Source organism: Triticum dicoccoides, chromosome 1A (genome assembly GCF_002162155.2).
Source record: "Triticum dicoccoides isolate Atlit2015 ecotype Zavitan chromosome 1A, WEW_v2.0, whole genome shotgun sequence".
Taxonomy (NCBI): Eukaryota; Viridiplantae; Streptophyta; class Magnoliopsida; order Poales; family Poaceae; genus Triticum; species Triticum dicoccoides.
In genome coordinates, this window is record NC_041380.1 from 80853698 (window position 1) to 80873437 (window position 19740).

Consider the following 19740-nt stretch of genomic DNA (forward strand, 5'->3'; position numbering starts at 1 on the left):
GGACACCCCAAAAGAAGGAGATGGTGATGGAACAGTGGAGGATGACCCCTCCAAGAAACAGCCTAAGCGCCGGCCTCAGCGGCGCCGCTGAAAATCCCGCCAAAGCAAATACGGTGATTCCAGCACGGGAGATAATAATACTCCGGAGAGGGCCGAAGAAAACCCCCTCCAGCAAGATTCAGCACATGAGGATGGAGAAGCCAGCCCTCATGAGAGAGCGGCAGATAGAGAGGACGAGGACGATAATTATATGCCTCCCTCCGAAGACGAGGCAAGCCTCGACGACGACGAATTCATTATGCCAGAGGATCCCGTCGAGCAAGAGCGTTTTCAACGTAGGCTTATGGCCACGGCAAGAATCCTCAAGAAAAAATAGCAACAACTTAGAGCTGATCAAGATTTGCTAGTCGACAGATGGACTGAAGTCCTTGCGGCCGAAGAGCATAAACTCGAACACCCCTCCAAGAGCTACCCAAAGCGCAGGTTGCTACCCCGATTAGAGGAGGAAGCACTTAAACCTACATCACCAGCACTTGATATGGCCGACCGGCCACCTCGTGACCGCGACAGAGAGGCCTCTCGGCCCTCCACTCAAGCCGCACCCCATACCAAGGCACGGGAAAAAGCGCCTGACCTGCGAGATATGTTGGAGGACAAGGCAAGGCAAACAAGATCGATCTACGGATCGCGTGGGCGCCCCACGACTCGAGACGGTAACCGTCACGCCGGACACTAATCCGGTAGGGCCGAACATAGTAGACAAAGCTCATTGGAGCTACGTCGTGATATAGCCCAGTACAGAGGCGCCGCACACCCACTATGCTTCACAGACGAAGTAATGGATCATCAAATCCCCAAGGGTTTCAAACCCGTAAATATCGAATCATATGATGGCACAATAGATCCTGCGGTATGGATCGAGGATTATCTCCTTCATATCCACATGGCCCGCGGTGATGATCTCCACGCCATCAAATACCTCCCACTCAAGCTTAAAGGATCAGCTCGGCATTGGCTTAACAGCTTGCCAGCAGGATCAATCAGTTGTTGGGAGGACCTGGAAGCCACATTCCTCGACAATTTCCAGGGCACTTATGTGCGACCACCAGACGCCGTTGACCTAAGCCACGTAATTCAGCAGCCAGAGGAATCGGCCAGGCAATTCTGGACACGGTTCCTAACAAAGAAAATCAAATAGTCGACTGTCCGGACGCAGAGGCCCTAGCAGCCTTCAAGCATAATATCCGTGACGAGTGGCTTGCCCGGCACCTTGGACAGGAAAAGCCGAAATCTATGGCAGCACTCACGACACTCATGACCCGCTTTTGCACGGGAGAAGGCGAGCTGGCTTGCTCGTAGCAACAATATGACCAAGAACCCTGGTAATTCGGATACCAGGGACAGTAGTGGCAGGTCGCGTCGCAACAAGCAGAAGCGCCGCATTAACGACGACAATGCCGAGGATACGGCAGTTAATGCCGGATTCAGAGGCTATAAATCCGGTCAGCAGTAAAAGACATTCAAAATAAATCCTAGGGCCCGTCCAGTTTGGACTGAATACTCTACCGCTTGTGCCAGATACATGGCACCCCCGAAAAGCCGGCCAATCACACCAATAGGGATTGTTGGGTGTTCAAGCAGGCAGGCAAGTTAAATGCCGAAAATACCGACAAGGGGCTGCATAGCGATGACAACGAAGAGCCTCGGACGCCAAAAAACAATGGACAGAAGGGTTTTCCCCCACAAGTGCAGACGGTGAACATGATATATGCAACCCACATCTCCAAGAGGGAGCGGAAGCGCGCGTTAAGGGACGTATACGTGGTAGAGCCAGTCGCCCCAAAGTTCAACCCATGGTCCTCCTGCCCCATCACCTTTGATCGAAGGGACCATCCCACTAGCACCCATCATGGCGGATTCACCGCATTGGTTCTAGACCCAATTATTGATGGATTTCATCTCACTAGAGTCCTTATGGACGGCGGCAGCAGCCTGAACCTGCTTTACCAGGATACAGTGCGGAAAATGGGCATAGATCCCTCGAGGATTAAGCCCACCAAAACGACCTTTAAAGGCGTAATACCAGGAGTAGAGGCCAACTGTACAGGCTCAGTCACACTTGAAGTGGTCTTCAGATCTCTGGATAATTTCCGAAGCGAGGAGTTAATCTTCGACATAGTCCCATTCCGCTGTGGCTATCACACACTGCTCGGGCGAACCGCATTCGCCAAGTTCAATGCGGTACCGCACTACGCATACCTTAAGCTCAACATGCCAGGCCCTAGAGGAGTAATTACGGTCAATGGAAACACCGAACGCTCTCTCCGAATGGAGGAGCACAGGGCGGCCCTTGCATCAGAAGTACAAAGCAGACTCTCCCGGCAGTTCTCCAGTCCAGCCATTAAACATTCGGACACCGTCAAGTGCGCCCGGAGTAACCTACAACAAGACCGCCTGGCACGTTCCGAGCAGGCGTAGCAATGCGGCCCCAACCCCAGCCCTCGCAAAAATGCGACACCAGTGCTTCGCGTACATAACTACGCTCTAGAAATACCATGGGTACAGGGGAGAGGCACCATCACGGCATGCCCAAAACACGGCTTAAACCGCACCAGGGGCTGCCAATTTTTTAATTTTCTCTTACTTTTAGGACTCCACTCTTTGGAAGGCCTATTCGGCAGTTCAATTGCCGCACAAACGATGCAAGAACCAGGGAAGCAGACAAGCCATGCCACATTACGGAACTCCCAGGTGGTCTCTATCATGAGCAGTATACCTGTTTGGCATACCATTCCATAGCCTGCCCCTGGAACGGACATGTTAAATAGTCCAACCTTTTGCTTATCGCATTATTTGTATCATTCTTCTTTGATCACAGCCCTTTTTAATAAACAATGCATAGCTTTTGTCTATTTTTGCATTACTCTTTTTTTATAAATATATGTTCCTTAACGACATGTTGCACCCGTACACTTTGGTACGGCCAAAATACGCCAGGGGCTTTAGTACCCCTCAATATGGTGTGGGAAGTCCGAACACTTTAATAAGTGCGGCACGCCGAACTTATAGCATTATATGCATCGGCTCCGAATCATGTCTTGGGTCAATAGTTCGGTTTGCCTGGCTCCTATGTTTTGGTGCCTTACATTCCGCTATGTCGGCTAAGGTAGCACTAGGAGAACTACTGCGATTGTGCCCCGGTTGAGCTGGGTCGAGCACCTCAGTAGAGAAAGCTAAAACTGACTGTCATGATGAAGCGAGAGTTGGTCGCTGTTCGAGAGGTTTTTCGAGTCCCTAAAGACTTATGCCGCTTAGAGCGAGGAGTCGGCTCTGTCCGGCCAAGGTGTGGATAGCGCCCCGAACTCGGTCTTCCAAATACCAGGGGCTTCGCCAAAATTTAAAATTATAGAATTCTATGGCTAAGTGAGAGTGTTCACGCATTATAGTCCGATTGCCTTGTTCGTTGTGCTGAGCGCCTCCCTCGAAGGACCCAAACATGGGAAAAAGAGCGCTCAGGTTTATCCCCGGACACCCCAGCACTAGCGGCATGGGGGTAGAAGCCGACGACTCTCCATCTCTCAGAATTGATAAACAGTCGCATAGAAGGTAATATTTTAAATTCCAACACCATTGCTTAGCGCATATGAACAAGTTTTCAGCGCACAGGACAAAACGAGCGAGTTTTACTAAAAAATTACATCCCTGGAACATTCATCCGCCACAAGGCGGGCACCCTTCAGAACATCCGTATAATAATTCTCGGGCTTGCGATGCTCTTTCCCCGGCGGTGGCCCATCCTTCACAAGCTTCTCAGCATCCAGCTTGCCCCAGTGCTCCTTAGCATGGGCAAAGGCCCTACGGGCACCTTCAATGCAGACAGAGCGCTTGATGACTTCGAGCCTTGGACAGGCCCCCACCAGCCGCCGCACCAGCCCGAAATAGCTCCCAGGCAGAGCCTCTCCAGGCCATAGCCGAACTATTTTCCTTTCATGGCCTGTTCGTCTGCCTTGTGGAGCTCGACCAGTTGCTTCAGCTGGTCGCTCAGGGGCACGGGGTGTCCGGCCTCAGCATACGGAGACCAGAACACCTTCTCTATCGAGCTTCCCTCCTCGGCTCGATAGAATGAGGCGGCATCAGACACGCTACGGGGAAGATCTGTGAATGCTCCTGGAGAGCTCCGGATTCGGGTAAGTAACAAGTAACTCACGTTTATGTGTTTGCTTTGCATAAAGAATGCCTTACCCGCCGCTATCTTTTTCACCGCATCCAACTCCTGGAGGGTCTTCTGGGATTCGGCCTTGGCAGACTTGGCATTTTCAATAGCCATCGCGAGCTCGGACGCTCGCGTCTTTGAGTCAAGCTCCAAACTCTCATGTTTTTTCATGAGAGACTGGAGCTCTTGCCGCACCTTGCCAACCTGGGCCTCATACTTCTCCCGCTCGGCGCACTCCGTGGCCGCCCTCTTCTCGGCCTCGACCAGCGCTTGCTTAAGGGTCGCCACCTCAGACGTGGCCCCTACAATAGCCACGATAATCCTGTCATTTTTTGTAATTGCACCTTTTTTATTTATATTTAAACGAGGTATTTCTTACCTTCCTTGTCCTCAAGCTGCTTCTTCGCACGCCCGAGCTCTTGCTCGGACTGCTCGAGGTTTTGCTTTAGCGTGTCCACTTCTGCAGTCAGGGCGGCAGACGCCAGAAGAGAAGCCTGCATTCGCATATTGACTCCTTTTTGTTAGACTCCTGCGAATTTTATTTGATCCTCTATTCGGCTTTTCTTCCCGAATGCCAAACGGAGCATCAGGGGCTACTGTCTATGCGGTAATATTATTTACACATTCTTTACTTACCTCAAAGCCTGTTAAAAGGCTAGCACAAGCTTCAGTCAGTCCACTCTTGGCCGACTGAACCTTCTGGACCACCGCACTCATAATGGTGCGGTGCTCCTCGTCGATGGAGGCGCCTTTGAGCACCTCCAACAGATTGTCCGGCGCCTCCGGTTGGATGGGGGTCTCCAGCACGGCGGGCTTGCTCCTCTTGGAAGGAGGTCGCCCGCCGGACTCTAGAACCTTTGGAGGTTTCAGAAGGGTGTCCGGCCTAGGTCCGGACTTGGAGCCCTGGGGGGTTTTATCCCCTTTACTCCTGGAGTCCGGGAAGTCGCCTTGCGGCGCCTCCAGGACCACCTCCTCCTGGCTTGGAACCTGTTGGGACAATACTTCGGCGTCGTCCGTAGGGCGGGGGGAGGTGGCCGTCGGAAGCGAATTCACATCCGATGAGTCCAGTGAACCGCTCGACGACGCATCGAGCCGGTCTTTGGGTGGGCTGCATAATCATATTCGACATAAGGGAAAGTTGTGCAATAAAGGAATACTATGAATTACTCTGCTATCCGGATACTTATGATTTCACCAGGGGCTTGGCCCTGAGCGGCCACTCCTCTCCACCGTCGTCGGTGTCGGTGGAGTAGTCCGGAGGAAGGGTTTTCCCCTTCTTGGACCCTTCGGCCTCCCCAGTGAGGGCGGCTTTCCTTTTCTTCTCTCCCCCCGCTGGAGGGGGAGAGGTCTCTTCTTCCTCCTCGTCGTCTTCATGAGAGGAATGCGCCTTGGAGCCGTCGGATGATCAACCCGACGCCTCATGGCGCCGGGCACTTTTTCGAGTCCCCGTGGCCTTCTTCGTGGGCCTCTTCTCCGGCACCACATAGGGTGCCGGAACCAGCAGCTTCGCCAAGCGGGCATCGGCTGGGTCCTCGGGCAAAGGAGCTGGACAGTCAATCTGTCCGGACTTCGCCTGCCAAACCTGTCAAAGGTAAGGGAGCTTAGATCCCGCATAGAGTTAATGTTGGGGACCGAAGCAGAAATTCAAAATTTTCTACGCATCACCAAGATCAATCTGTGGAGTAATCTAGCAATGAGGGGAAGGAGAGTGCATCTACATACCCTTGTAGATCGCTAAGCGGAAGCGTTCAAGTGAACGGGGTTGATGGAGTCGTACTCGTCGTGATCCAAATCACCGATGATCCTAGCGACGAACGGACGGCACCTCCGCGTTCAACACACGTATGGTTGGGAGACGTATCCTCCTTCTTGATGCATCAAGTTGAGAGGAGAAGTTGAGGGAAAACTCCGACAGCACGACGGCGTGGTGGTGATGGAGCTCGTGGTTCTCTGGCAGGGCTTCGCCAAGCACTACGGAGGAGGATGAGGTGTTGGAGGAGGAAGAGGGCTGCGCCAGGGGAAGGGTGCGGCTGCCCTCTCTCTCCCTCACTATATATAGGGGGAAGGGAGGAGGGGAAGGCGCCCTAGGGTTCCCTAGGGGAGGAGCGGCGGCCACAGGGGAAACCCTAGATGGGTTTGGGCGCCCCCACCCCCTAGGAAACTTGCCCCTCCAAGCCGGGAGGGGCGGCTGCCCTAGGGGTGGTGCCCCCACCTCTCCTGGTTACGTGAGATGGGGTGGGAGGGGCGCTCAGCCCCTTAGTGGGCTGATGTGCCCTCTCCCCTTGGCTCATAAGGCCCCCCAATGCTTGTCGGGGCCTCCGAAACCCCTTTCGGATACGCTGGTCATCACATGTTACCCCCGGAACAATTCCGGACTCCAATACCCTTCGTCCAATATATCGATCTTCACCGCCGGACCATTCCGGAACTCCTCGTGACGTCCAGGATCTCATCCGGGACTCTGAACTACCTTCGGTAACCACATACTATTTCCCATAACAACTCTAGCATCATCGATCCTTAAGTGTGTAGACCCTACGGGTTCGGGAACCATGCAGACATGACTGAGACACCTTTCCGGCCAATAACCAACAGCGGGATCTGGATAGACATGTTGGCTCCCACATGTTCCACGATGATCTCATCGGATGAACCATGATGTCGAGGATTCAATCAATCCCATACACAATTCCCTTTGTCCAGCGATATTGTACTTGCCCGAGATTCGATCGTCGGTATCCGATACCTTGTTCAATCTCGTTACAGGCAAGTCTCTTTACTCGTTCTATAACACATCGTCCCGTGATCAACTCATTGGTCACATTGTGCACATTATGATGATGTCCTACCGAGTGGGCCCAGAGATACCTCTCCATTTACACGGAGTGACAAATCCCAATCTCGATTTGTGCCAACCCAACAGACACTTTCGGAGATACCTGTAGTGTACCTTTATAGCCACCCAGTCACACCCAAAGCACTCATACGGTATCCGGGAGTTGCACAATCTCATGGTCTAAGGAAATGATACTTGACATTAGAAAAGCTTTAGCATACGAACTACACGATCTTTGTGCTAGGCTTAGGATTGGGTCTTGTCCATCACATCATTCTCCTAATGATGTGATCCCATTATCAACGACATCCAATGTCCATGGTTAGGAAACCGTAACCATCTATTGATCAACGAGCTAGTCAACTAGAGGCTTACTAGGGACATGGTGTTGTCTATGTATCCAAACATGTATCTGAGTTTCCTATCAATACAATTATAGCATGGATAATAAACGATTATCATGAACAAGGAAATATAATAATAACCAATTTATTATTGCCTCTAGGGCATATTTCCAATAGTCTCCCAGTTGCACTAGAGTCAATAATCTAGGTCACATTGCCATGTGATTAACACTCACAGGTCACATCGCCATGTGACCAACATCCAAGAGTCTACTAGACTCAATGTTCTAGTTCACATCACTATGTGATAAACACTCAAAGAGTTCTGGGTTTGATCATGTTATGCTTGTGAGAGAGGTTGTAGTCAACGGGTCTTGCCATATTCAGATCCCTATGTATTTCGCAAAACTTTATGTCATATCGTAGATGCTGCTACCACGTTCCACTTGGAGCTATTCCAGATTGTTGCTCCATTATACGTATCCAGTATCTCTACTCACAGCTATCCGGATAGGTGTTAAGCTTGCATCGACGTAACTCTTTACGTCGAACTCTTTATCACCTCCATAACCCAGAAACATTTCCTTATTCTTCTAAGGATAATTTTGACCGCTATCTGGTGATCCAGTCCTAGATCACCTTTGTACCCTCTTGCCAGACATGTGGCAAGGCACACATCAGGTGCGGTACTCAGCATGGCCTACCGTATAGAGCCTATGACAAGAGCATAGGGGACGACCTTCGTCCTTCCTCTTTCTTCTGTCGTGGTCAAGCTTTGAGTCTTACTCAACTTCACACCTTACAACTCAGGTAAGAACCCCTTCTTTGACTGATCTATTTTGAACTCCTTCAAAAACATGTCAAGGTGTGCGTTCTTTGAAAGTATCATCAGGCGTCTTGATCTATCTCTATAGATCTTGATGCCCAATATGTAAGCATCTTTATCCAGGTCTTCCTTTGAAAAACACTCTTCAAACAACCATTTATGCTTTCCAGAAATTCTACATTATTTCGGATCTACAATATGCCATTCACATATACTTATCAGAAATGTTGTAGTGCTCCCACTCACTTTCTTGTAAATACAAGTTTCTAGCAAACATTGTATAAAACCTAAAAGCTTTGATCACTCCATCAAAACATATATCGCAATTCCGAGATGCTTGCTCTAGTCCATAGAAGGATTGCTGGAGCCAGCATACCTTTTAGCATCCTTAGGATCGACAAAACCTTTTATTGTATCACATACAACTTTTCTTACGAAAACTTGGTAAGAAAACTTGTTTTGACATCCATCTGCAAGATTTCATAATCGAAAAATACAGCTAATGCTAACATGATTCCGACGGACTTAAGCATCGCTACGGGTGAGAAATTCTCAATCTAGTCAACTCCTTGAACTTGTGAAAAGACTCTTTCCCACAAGTCGAGCTTCATAGACGGTAACATTACCGCCCACGTCCGTCTTCTTCTTAAAGATCCATTTATCTCAATGGCTTGCTGATCATCGGGCAAGTCCACCAAAGTCCATACTTTGTTCTGATACATGGATCCTATCTTGGATTTCATGGTTTCTAACCATTTGTCGGAATACGGGCCCACCATCGCTTCTCTATAGCTCGTAGGTTCATTGTTGTCTAACAACATGATATTTAAGACAGGATTGCCGTACCACTTAGGAGTAGTACATATCCTTGTCGACCTATGAGGTTCGATAGCAACTTGATCCGAAGCTTCATGATCACTATCATTAACTTCCTCTTCAACAGACGTAGGCGCCACAAAAAACATCTTTCTCTGTCGCATCACTCTCTGGTTGAAGTAAAGGTTCGACAACCTCATCATGTTCTATCTTCCTCCCACTCAATTCTTTCGAGAGAAACTCCTTCTCGAGAAAGGACCCGTTCTTAGCGACAAACAATTTGCCCTCGGATCTGAGATAGAAGGTATACCCAACTGTCACCCTTGGGTATCCTATGAAGATGTGTTTGTCCGCTTTGGGTTCGAGCTTCTCCAAACATTAAGAAACAACAACTTTGGTTTCTTGCGAAACCAATGTTCATACGATGTCGTCTCAACGGACTTAGATGGTGTCCTATTTAAAGTGAATGCAGCTGTCTCTAATGCATAACCTCAAAATGAAAATGGTAGATTGGTAAGAGACATCATACATCGCACCATATCTCATAAGGTTCGATTATGACGCTTGGACACACATTACGTTGTGGTGTTCCAGGTGGCTTCAACTGCGAAACAATTCCACAATGTCTTAAGTGATTGCCAAACTCATAACTCAAAAATCCCCCTTTTTGATCAGATCGTAGGAACATGATCTTATTGTTATGATGATTCTTAACTTCACTCTAAAATCGCTTGAACTTTTCAAATGTTTCAGACTTGTGCTTCATTAAGTAGATATACCTATATCTACTCAAATCGTCAGTGAAGATGAGAAAATAGCGATATCCACCGCACGCTTCAATTCTCATTGGATCACACGCATCAGCATGATTTCCAACAAGTCGCTTGCCCATTTCATTGTAACTGAAAACGAGGTCTTAGTCATCCTGCCCATGAGGCATGGCTCGCATGTGTCAAGCGATTAAAATCAAGTGACTCCAAACATCCATCGACATGGAGTTTCTTCATGCATCTTATGCCAATATGACCTAAGCGGCAGTGCCACAAGAAAGTGGTACTATCGTTATTAACTCTACATCTTTTGGCGTGAACATGTGTATTACCACGACCGAGATTCAATGAACCATTCTCATAGGGTGCATGACCATGAAAGGTATCATTCATGTAAACAGAATAACCATTATTCTCTAGCTTAAATGAATGACCGTATTGCAATGAACATGATCTAATCATATTCATGCTCAACGTAGACACCTGATAACATTTATCTAGGTTCAATACTAATCTCGAAGGCAGATGGAGCGTGCGATGGTGATCTCATCAACTTTGGAAACACTTCCAACACACATCGTCACCTTGCCCTTAGCCAGTCTCTGTTTAGTCCGTAGCTTTTGCTTCAAGTCACCAATAATAGTAACTGAACCGGTATCCAATACCCAGGTGCTACCAGGAGTACTAGTGAGGTACACATTAATAACACGTATATACTTTGTTGAAGTTGCCAGCCTTCTTATCTACCATGTATTTGGGGTAGTTCCGCTACCAGTGACCGTTCCCCTTACAGTAGAAGCACTTAGTCTCGGGTTTGGGTTCAACCTTGGGTTCTTTCACTGGAGCGGCAACTGGTTTTCCATCCATGAAGTTTCCGTTCTAGCCCTTGCCCTTCTTGAAACCAGTGGTCTTGTTAAACCATCAACACTTGATACTCCTTTCTTGATTTCTACCTTTTGCGGTCTTAAGCACCGCGAACAACTCCGGGATCAACTCCATCCCTTGCATGTCATAGTTCATCCCGAAGATCTAGAGGCTTAGTGATAGTGGCTAGAGAACTCTATCAATCACTACCTTATCTGGAAGTTTTAACTCCCACTTGATTCAAGTGATTTTAGCACCCAGACATTCTGAGCACATGCTCACTAGCTGAGCTATTCTCCTCCATCTTGTTGGCAAAAGAACTTGTCAGAGGTCTCCCACCTCTCAACATGGGCATGAGCCTGAAATCCCAATTTCAGCTCTTGGAACATCTCATATGTTCTATGGCGTTCAAAACATCATTGGAATCCCAATTCTAAGCCGTAAAGTATGGTGCACTAAACTATCAAGTAGATATCAGAATGTGTCTGTCTGGTGTTCACAACATCCACAAACGACGTTGTAGGGGTTTGCACATCGAGCGGTGCATCAAAGACGTAAGCCTTCTGTGTAGCAGCGAGGATACTCCTTGGACTACGGACCTAGTCCGCATCATTGCTTACAATATCTTTCAACTTAATCTTTCTCTAGGAACGTATTGAAATAGGGAGATACAACGTGAGCTATTTATGTACAACATATTTGCGAAGACAATTTAGACTATATTCATGATAATTGAGTTCATCTAATCAAATTATTTAATGAACTCCCACTCAGATAGACATCCCTCTAGTCATCTAAGTGAAACATGATCCGAATCGACTAGGCCGTGTCCGATCATCACGTGAGACGGACTAGTCATCAACGGTGAACATCTCATGTTGATCGTATCTTCTATACGACTCATGTTCAACCTTTCGGTCTTCCGTGTTCCGAGGCCATGTCTGTACATGCTAGACTCGTCAAGTCAACCTAAGTGTTTCACATGTGTCTCGAGGCCATGTCTGTACATGCTAGCCTCGTCAACACCCGTTGTATTCGAACGTTAGAATCTATCACACCCGATCATCACATGGTGCTTCGAAACGACGAACGTTCACAACGGTGCACAATTAGGGGGAACACTTTTCTTGAAATTTTAGTGAGGGGTCATCTTATTTAAGCTACCGTCGTTCTAAGCAAATAAGATGTAAAACATGATAAACATCACATGCAATCAAATAGTGACATGATATGGCCAATATCATTTTGCTCCTTTTGATCTCCATCTTCGGGGCTCCATGATTATCGTTGTCACCGACATGACACCATGATCTCCATCATCATGATCTCCATCATCGTGTCTTCTTGAAGTTGTCTCGTCATCTATTACTTCTACTACTATGGCTAACGCTTTAGCAACAAAGTAAAGTAATTACATGACGTTTAAGTTGACACGCAGGTCATAAATAAATTAAGACAACTCCTATGGCTCCTGCCGGTTGTCATACTCATCGACATGCATGTCATTATTCCTATTACAAGAACATGATCAATCTCATACATCACATATATCATTCATCATGAACTTTTGGCCATATCACATCACACGGCATATGCTGCAAAAACAAGTTAGACGTCCTCTAATTGTTGTTGCAAGTTTTTACGTGGCTGCTATAGGTTTCTAGCAAGAACGTTTCTTACCTACGCCAAAACCACAACATGATATGCCAATTTCTATTTACCCTTCTTAAGGACCCTTTTCATCGAATCCGATCCGACTAAAGTGGGAGAGACAGACACCCACTAGTCACCTTATGCAACTACTGCATGTCAGTCGGTGGAACCAGTCTCACGTAAGAGTACGTGTAAGGTCGGTCCGGGCCGCTTCATCCCATGATGCCGCCGAATCAACATAAGACTAGTAACGACAAGTAAATTGACAATATCGACGCCCACAACTGCTTTGTGTTCTACTCGTGCATAGAAACTACGCATAGACCTAGCTCATGATGCCACTGTTGGGGATCATAGCAGAAATTCAAAATTTTCTACGCATCACCAAGATCAATCTATGGAGTAATCTAGCAATGAGGGGAAGGAGAGTGCCTCTACATACCCTTGTAGATCTCTAAGCGGAAGCGTTCAAGTGAACAGGGTTGATGGAGTCGTACTCGTCGTGATCCAAATCACCGATGATCCTAGCGCCGAACGGACGGCACCTCCACGTTCAACACACGTACGGTTGGGAGACGTCTCCTCCTTCTTGATCCGGCAAGGTGAGAGGAGAAGTTGAGGGAAAACTCCGACAGCACAGTGGCGTGGTGGTGATTGAGCTCGTGGTTCTCCGGCAGGGCTTCGCCAAGCACTACGGAGGAGGATGAGGTGTTGGAGGAGGAAGAGGGATGCGCCAGGGGAAGGGTGCGGCTGCCCTCTCTCTCCCTCACTATATATAGGGGCAGGGAGGAGGGGGAGGCGCCCTAGGGTTCCCTAGGGGAGGGGCGGCGGCCACAGGGGAAACCCTAGATTGGTTTGGGCGCCCCCACCCCCTAGGAAACTTGCCCCCCAAGCCGGGAGGGGCGGCTGCCCTAGGGGTGGCGCCCCCACCTCTCCTGGTTACGTGAGATGGGGTGGGAGGGGCGCTCAGCGCCTTAGTGGGCTGATGTGCCCTCCCCCCTTGGCCCATAAGGCCCCCCAATGCTTGCCGAGGCCTCCGAAACCCCTTTCGGACACGCTGGTCATCACCTGTTACCCCCGGAACAATTCCGGACTCCAATACCCTTCATCCAATATATCGGTCTTCATCGCCGGACCATTCCGGAACTCCTCGTGATGTCCGGGATCTCATTCGGGACTCCGAACTACCTTCGGTAAGCACATACTATTTCCCATAACAACTCTAGCGTCACCGAACCTTAAGTGTGTAGACCCTACGGGTTCGAGAACCATGCAGACATGACCGAGACACCTCTTCGGCCAATAACCAACAGTGGGATCTGGATACCCATGTTGGATCCCACATGTTCCATGATGATCTCATCGGATGAACCACAATGTCGAGGATTCAATCAATCCCGTATACAATTCCCTTTGTCTAGCGGTATTGTACTTGCCTGAGATTCGATCGTCGGTATCCGATACCTTGTTCAGTCTCGTTACTGGCAAGTCTCTTTACTCGTTCCGTAACACATCATCTCGTGATTAACTCCTTGGTCACATTGTGCACATTATGATGATGTCCTACCGAGCGGGCCCAGAGATACCTCTCCGTTTACACGGAGTGACAAATCCCAGTCTCGATTCGTGCCAACCCAACAGACACTTTCGGAGATACCTGTAGTGTACCTTTATAGCCACCCAGTTATGTTGTGATGTTTGGCACACCCAAGGCACTCCTACGGTATCCGGGAGTTGCACAATCTCATGGTCTAAGGAAATGATACTTGACATTAGAAAAGCTTTAGCATACGAACTACACGATCTTTCGGCTAGGCTTAGGATTGAGTCTTGTCCATCACATCATTCTCCTAATGATGTGATCCCGTTATCAACGATATCCAATGTCCATGGTCAGGAAACCGTAACCATCTATTGATCAACGAGCTAGTCAACTAGAGGCTTACTAGGGACATGGTGTTGTCTATGTATCCACACATGTATCTGAGTTTCCTATCAATACAATTATAGCATGGATAATAAATGATTATAATGAACAAGGAAATATAATAATAACCAATTTATTATTTCCTCCAGGGCATATTTCCAATAGTTAAACTATGAAAAACCAATACCCTGTAAAAGGTACAAACAACTTACCGCGCTAGCATGACGCTGCGCGCTGAATCCGCGATCCTCGGTAGCGGATGCAGGAGCCTCGGTGCCCTTGAAAAGCACCTTCCAGGCATCTTCGTACGTCGTGTCGAAGAGCCTGCTCGGAGTTTGTTGCTGCACCGGGTTGAACTCCCACAGATTGAAGGCCCGTTGTTGACATGGGAGGATCCGGCGGATGAGCATAACCTGGACTACGTTGACAAGCTTGAGTTGCTTGTCCACCAGAGTTTGGATGCATGTTTGCAGTCCAATCACCTCTCCTTTGCTGCCCCACGATAGGCCCGTCTCTTTCCAGGACATGAGCCGTGTTGGGGGTCCGGACCGGAACTCGGGGGCTGCGACCCACTCAGGGTCGCGCGGCTCGGTGATGTAAAACCACCCCGATTGCCACCCCTTCAGGTTCTCCACAAAGGAGCCCTCGAGCCATAAGACATTGGGCATCTTCCCACCATGGCGCCTCCGCACTCTGCCTGGTTCCCATGCACCACCTTCGGCTTGACATTGAAAGTCTTGATTCATAGGCCGAAATGGGGGCGGATGCAGAGGAAAGCCTCGCACACAACGATAAGTGACGAGATGTTGATGATGAAGTTCGGGGCCAGATAATGGAAATCCAGGCCGTAGTAGAACATGATGTTAGGGAACGTTGCAGAAAACAAAAAATTTCCTACGGTTTCACCAAGATCCATCTATGAGTTCATCTAGCAACGAGTGATTGGATTGCATCTACATACCTTTGTAGATCACGCGCAGAAGCGTTCAAAGAACAGGGATGAGGAAGACGTACTCGACGTGATCCAAATCACCGGAGATCCTAGCGCCGAACGGACGGCACCTCCGTGTTCAACACACGTACGGTCAGCGTGACGTCTCCTCCTTCTTGATCCAGCAAGGGGGGAGGAGGGGTTGATGAAGATCCAGCAGCATGACAGCGTGGTGGTGGATGCAGGGTGTCACAGCAGCAGGGCTTCCCCGTATACTGCGAGAGAGAGAGGTGTAGCAGGGGAGAGGGAGGCGCCAAGACTCAAGGTGTTGCTGACCCCTCCCTCCCTCCTTTTATATAGGCTCCCCTAGGGGGGGCGCCAGCCCTAGGAGATGGGATCTCCTAGGGGGGGCAGCGGCCAAGGGTGGAGTAGCCCCCAAGGCAAGGTGGGGCGCCCCCCCCCACCATAGGGTTCCAACCCTAGGCGCATGGGGTGGGCCTAGGGGGGTGCACCAGCCCACTATGGGCTGGTTCCCCTCCCCACTTTGGCCCATGGGGCCCTCCGGGATGGGTGGCCCCACCCGGTGGACCCCCGGGACCCTTCCGGTGGTCCCGGTACAATACCGGTGACCCCGAAACTCTCCCGATGGCCGAAACTGCACTTCCTATATATAATTCTTCACCTCCGGACCATTCCAGAACTCCTCGTGACGTCCAGGATCTCATCCGGGACTCCGAACAACTTTCGGGTTACTGCATATTCATATCTCTACAACCCTAGCGTCACCGAACCTTAAGTGTGTAGACCCTATGGGTTCGAGAGACATGTAGACATGACCGAGACGGCTCTCTGTTCAATAACCAACAACGGGATCTGGATACCCATGTTGGCTCCCACATGCTCCTCGATGATCTCAATGGATGAACCACGATGTCAAGGATTCAAGCAACCCCATATGCAATTCCCTTTGTCAATCGGTACGTTACTTGCCCGAGATTCGATCGTCGGTATCCCAATACCTCGTTCAATCTCGTTACCGGCAAGTCACTTACTCTTACCGTAATGCATGATCCCGTGACCAGACACTTGGTCACTTTGAGCTCATTATGATGATGCATTCCCGAGTGGGCCCAGAGATACCTCTCCGTCATACGGAGTGACAAATCCCAGTCTTGATCCGTGTCAACCCAACAGACACTTACGGAGATACCCGTAGTATACCTTTATAGTCACCCAGTTACATTGTGACGTTTGGTATACCCAGAGCACTCCTACGGTATCCGGGAGTTACACGATCTCATGGTCTAAGGAAAAGATATTTGACATTGGAAAAACTCTAGCAAACGAACTATACAATCTTGTGCTATGTTTAGGATTGGGTCTTGTCCATCACATCATTCTCCTAATGATGTGATCCCGTTATCAATGATATCCCCATGTCCATAGTCAGGAAACCATGACTATCTTTTGATCAACGAGCTAGTCAACTAGAGGCTTACTAGGGACATGTTGGTGTCTGTGTATTCACACATGTATTACGATTTCCGGATAACACAATTATAGCATGAATAAAACACAATTATCATGAACAAGGAAATATAATAGTAATCCTTTTATTATTGCCTCTAGGGCATATTTCCAACAGTCTCCCACTTGCACTAGAGTCAATAATCTAGTTACATTGTGATGAATCGAACACCCATGGAATGCTGGTGTTGATCATGTTTTGCTCTAGGGAGAGGTTTAGTCAATGGATCTGCTACATTCAGGTCCGTATGCACTTTACAAATATCTATGTCTCCATCTTGAACATTTTCATGAATGGAGTTGAAGCGACGCTTGATGTTCCTGGTCTTCTTGTGAAACCTGGGCTCCTTGGCAAGTGCAATAGCTCCAGTGTTGTCACAGAAGAGTTTGATTGGCCCCGACGCATTGGGTATGACTCCTAGGTCGGTGATGAACTCCTTCACCCAAATTGCTTCATGCGCTGCCTCCGAGGCTGCCATGTACTCCGCTTCACATGTAGATCCCGCCACGACGCTCTGCTTGCAACTGCACCAGCTTACTGCCCCACCATTCAAAATATACACTTATTCGGTTTGTGACTTAGAGTCATCCAGATCTGTGTCGAAGCTAGCGTCGATGTAACCCTTTACGACGAGCTCTTCGTCACCTCCATAAACGAGAAACATTTATTTAGTCCTTTTCAGGTACTTCAGGATATTCTTGACCGCTGTCCAGTGTTCCTTGCCGGGATTACTTTGGTACCTTCCTACCAAACTTACGGCAAGGTTTACATCAGGTCTGGTACACAGCATGGCATACATAATAGAACCTATGGCTGAGGCATAGGGGATGACACTCATCTCTTCTATATCTTCTGCCATGGTCGGACATTGAGCTGAGCTCAATTTCACACCTTGCAACACAGGCAAGAAACCCTTCTTAGACTGATCCATATTGAACTTCTTCAATATCTTATCAAGGTATGTGCTTTGTGAAGGACCTATGAGGCGTCTTGATCTATCTCTATAGATCTTGATGCCTAATATATAAGCAGCTTCTCCAAGGTCCTTCATTGAAAAACTCTTATTCAAGTAGGACTTAATGCTGTCCAAAAGCTCTATATCATTTCCCATCAAAAGTATGTCATCTACATATAATATGAGAAATGCTAAAGAGCTCCCACTCACTTTCTTGTAAACGCGGGCTTCTCCATAAGTCTGCATAAACCCAAACGCTTTGATCATCACATAAAAGCGAATGTTCCAACTCCGAGATGCTTGCACCAGCCCATAAATCGAGCGTTGGAGCTTGCACACCTTGTCAGCATTCTTAGGATCGACAAAACCTTCCGGCTGCATCATGTACAGTTCTTCCTTAAGATAACCATTAAGGAATGCCGTTTTGACGTCCATTTGCCATATCTCATAATCATAGTATGCGGCAATTGCTAACATGATTCGGACGGACTTCAGCTTTGCTACGGGAGAGAATGTCTCATCATAGTCAACCCCTTGAACTTGTCGATAACCCTTAGCGACAAGCCTAGCTTTATAGATGGTCACATTACCATCCACGTCTGTCTTCTTCTTAAAGATCCATTTATTTTTTATGGCTCGATGATCATCGGGCAAGTCAGTCAAAGTCCATACTTTGTTTTCATACAGGGATCCTATCTCGGATTTCATGGCTTCCAGCCATTTGTCGGAATCCAGGCCAGCCATCGCTTCTTCATAGTTCGAAGGTTCACCGTTATCTAACAACATGATTTCCAAGACAGGGTTGCCGTACCACTCTGGTGTGGAACGTGTCCTTGTGGACCTTCGAAGTTCAGTAGGAGCTTGATCAGAAGTATCTTGATCATCATCATTAACTTCCTCTCTAATTGGTGCAGGCACCACAGGAACATTTTCCTGAGTTGCGCCACTTTCCGGTTCAAGAGGCAATACTTCATCAAGTTCTACTTTCCTCCCACTTACTTCTTTCGAGAGAAACTCCTTCTCTAGAAAGGATCCATTCTTGGCAACAAAGATCTTGCCTTCGGATCTGAGGTAGAAGGTATACCCAATAGTTTCTTTAGGGTATCCTATGAAGACGCATTTTTCCGACTTGGGTTCGAGTTTTCAGGTTGAAGTTTCTTGACATAAGCATCGCATCCCCAAACTTTCAGAAATGACAGCTTAGGCTTCTTCCCAAACCATAATTCATACGGTGTCATCTCAACGGATTTCGACGGAGCCCTATTTAAAGTGAATGCGGCAGTCTCTAAAGCATAGCCCCAAAAAGATAGCGGTAAATCGGTAAGAGACATCATAGATCGCACCATATCTAATAGAGTGCGATTACGACATTCGGACACACCATTACGCTGAGGTGTTCCAGGCAGCGTGAGTTGTGAAACTATTCCACATTTTCTTAAGTGTGTACCAAATTCGTGACTCAAGTATTCTCCTCCATGATCTGATCACAAAAACTTGATTTTTCTGTCACGTTGATTCTCAACCTCACTCTGAAATTCCTTGAACTTTTCAAAGGTTTCAGACTTGTGTTTTATTAAGTAGATATACCCATATCTACTCAAGTCATCAGTGAGGGCGAGAACATAACGATAGCCAGCACGAGCCTCAACACTCATTGGACCGCACACATCAGTATGTATGATTTCTAATAGGTTGGTTGCTCGCTCCATTGTTCGTGAGAACGGAGTCTTGGTCTTCTTACCCATGAGGCATGGTTCGCACGTGTCAAATGATTCGTGATCAAGAGACTCTAAAAGTCCATCTGCATGGAGCTTCTTCATGCGTTTGACACCTATGTGACCAAGGCGGCAGTGCCACAAGTATGTGGGACCATCATTATCAACCTTACATCTTTTGGTACTCACACTATGAATATGTGTAGCATTACGCTCGAGATTCATTAAGAATAAACCATTCACCATAGGAGCATGACCATAAAACATGTCTCTCATATAAATAGAACAACCATTATTCTCGGATTTAAATGAGTAGCCATCTCGTATTACACGAGATCCTGATACAATGTTCATGCTCAAAG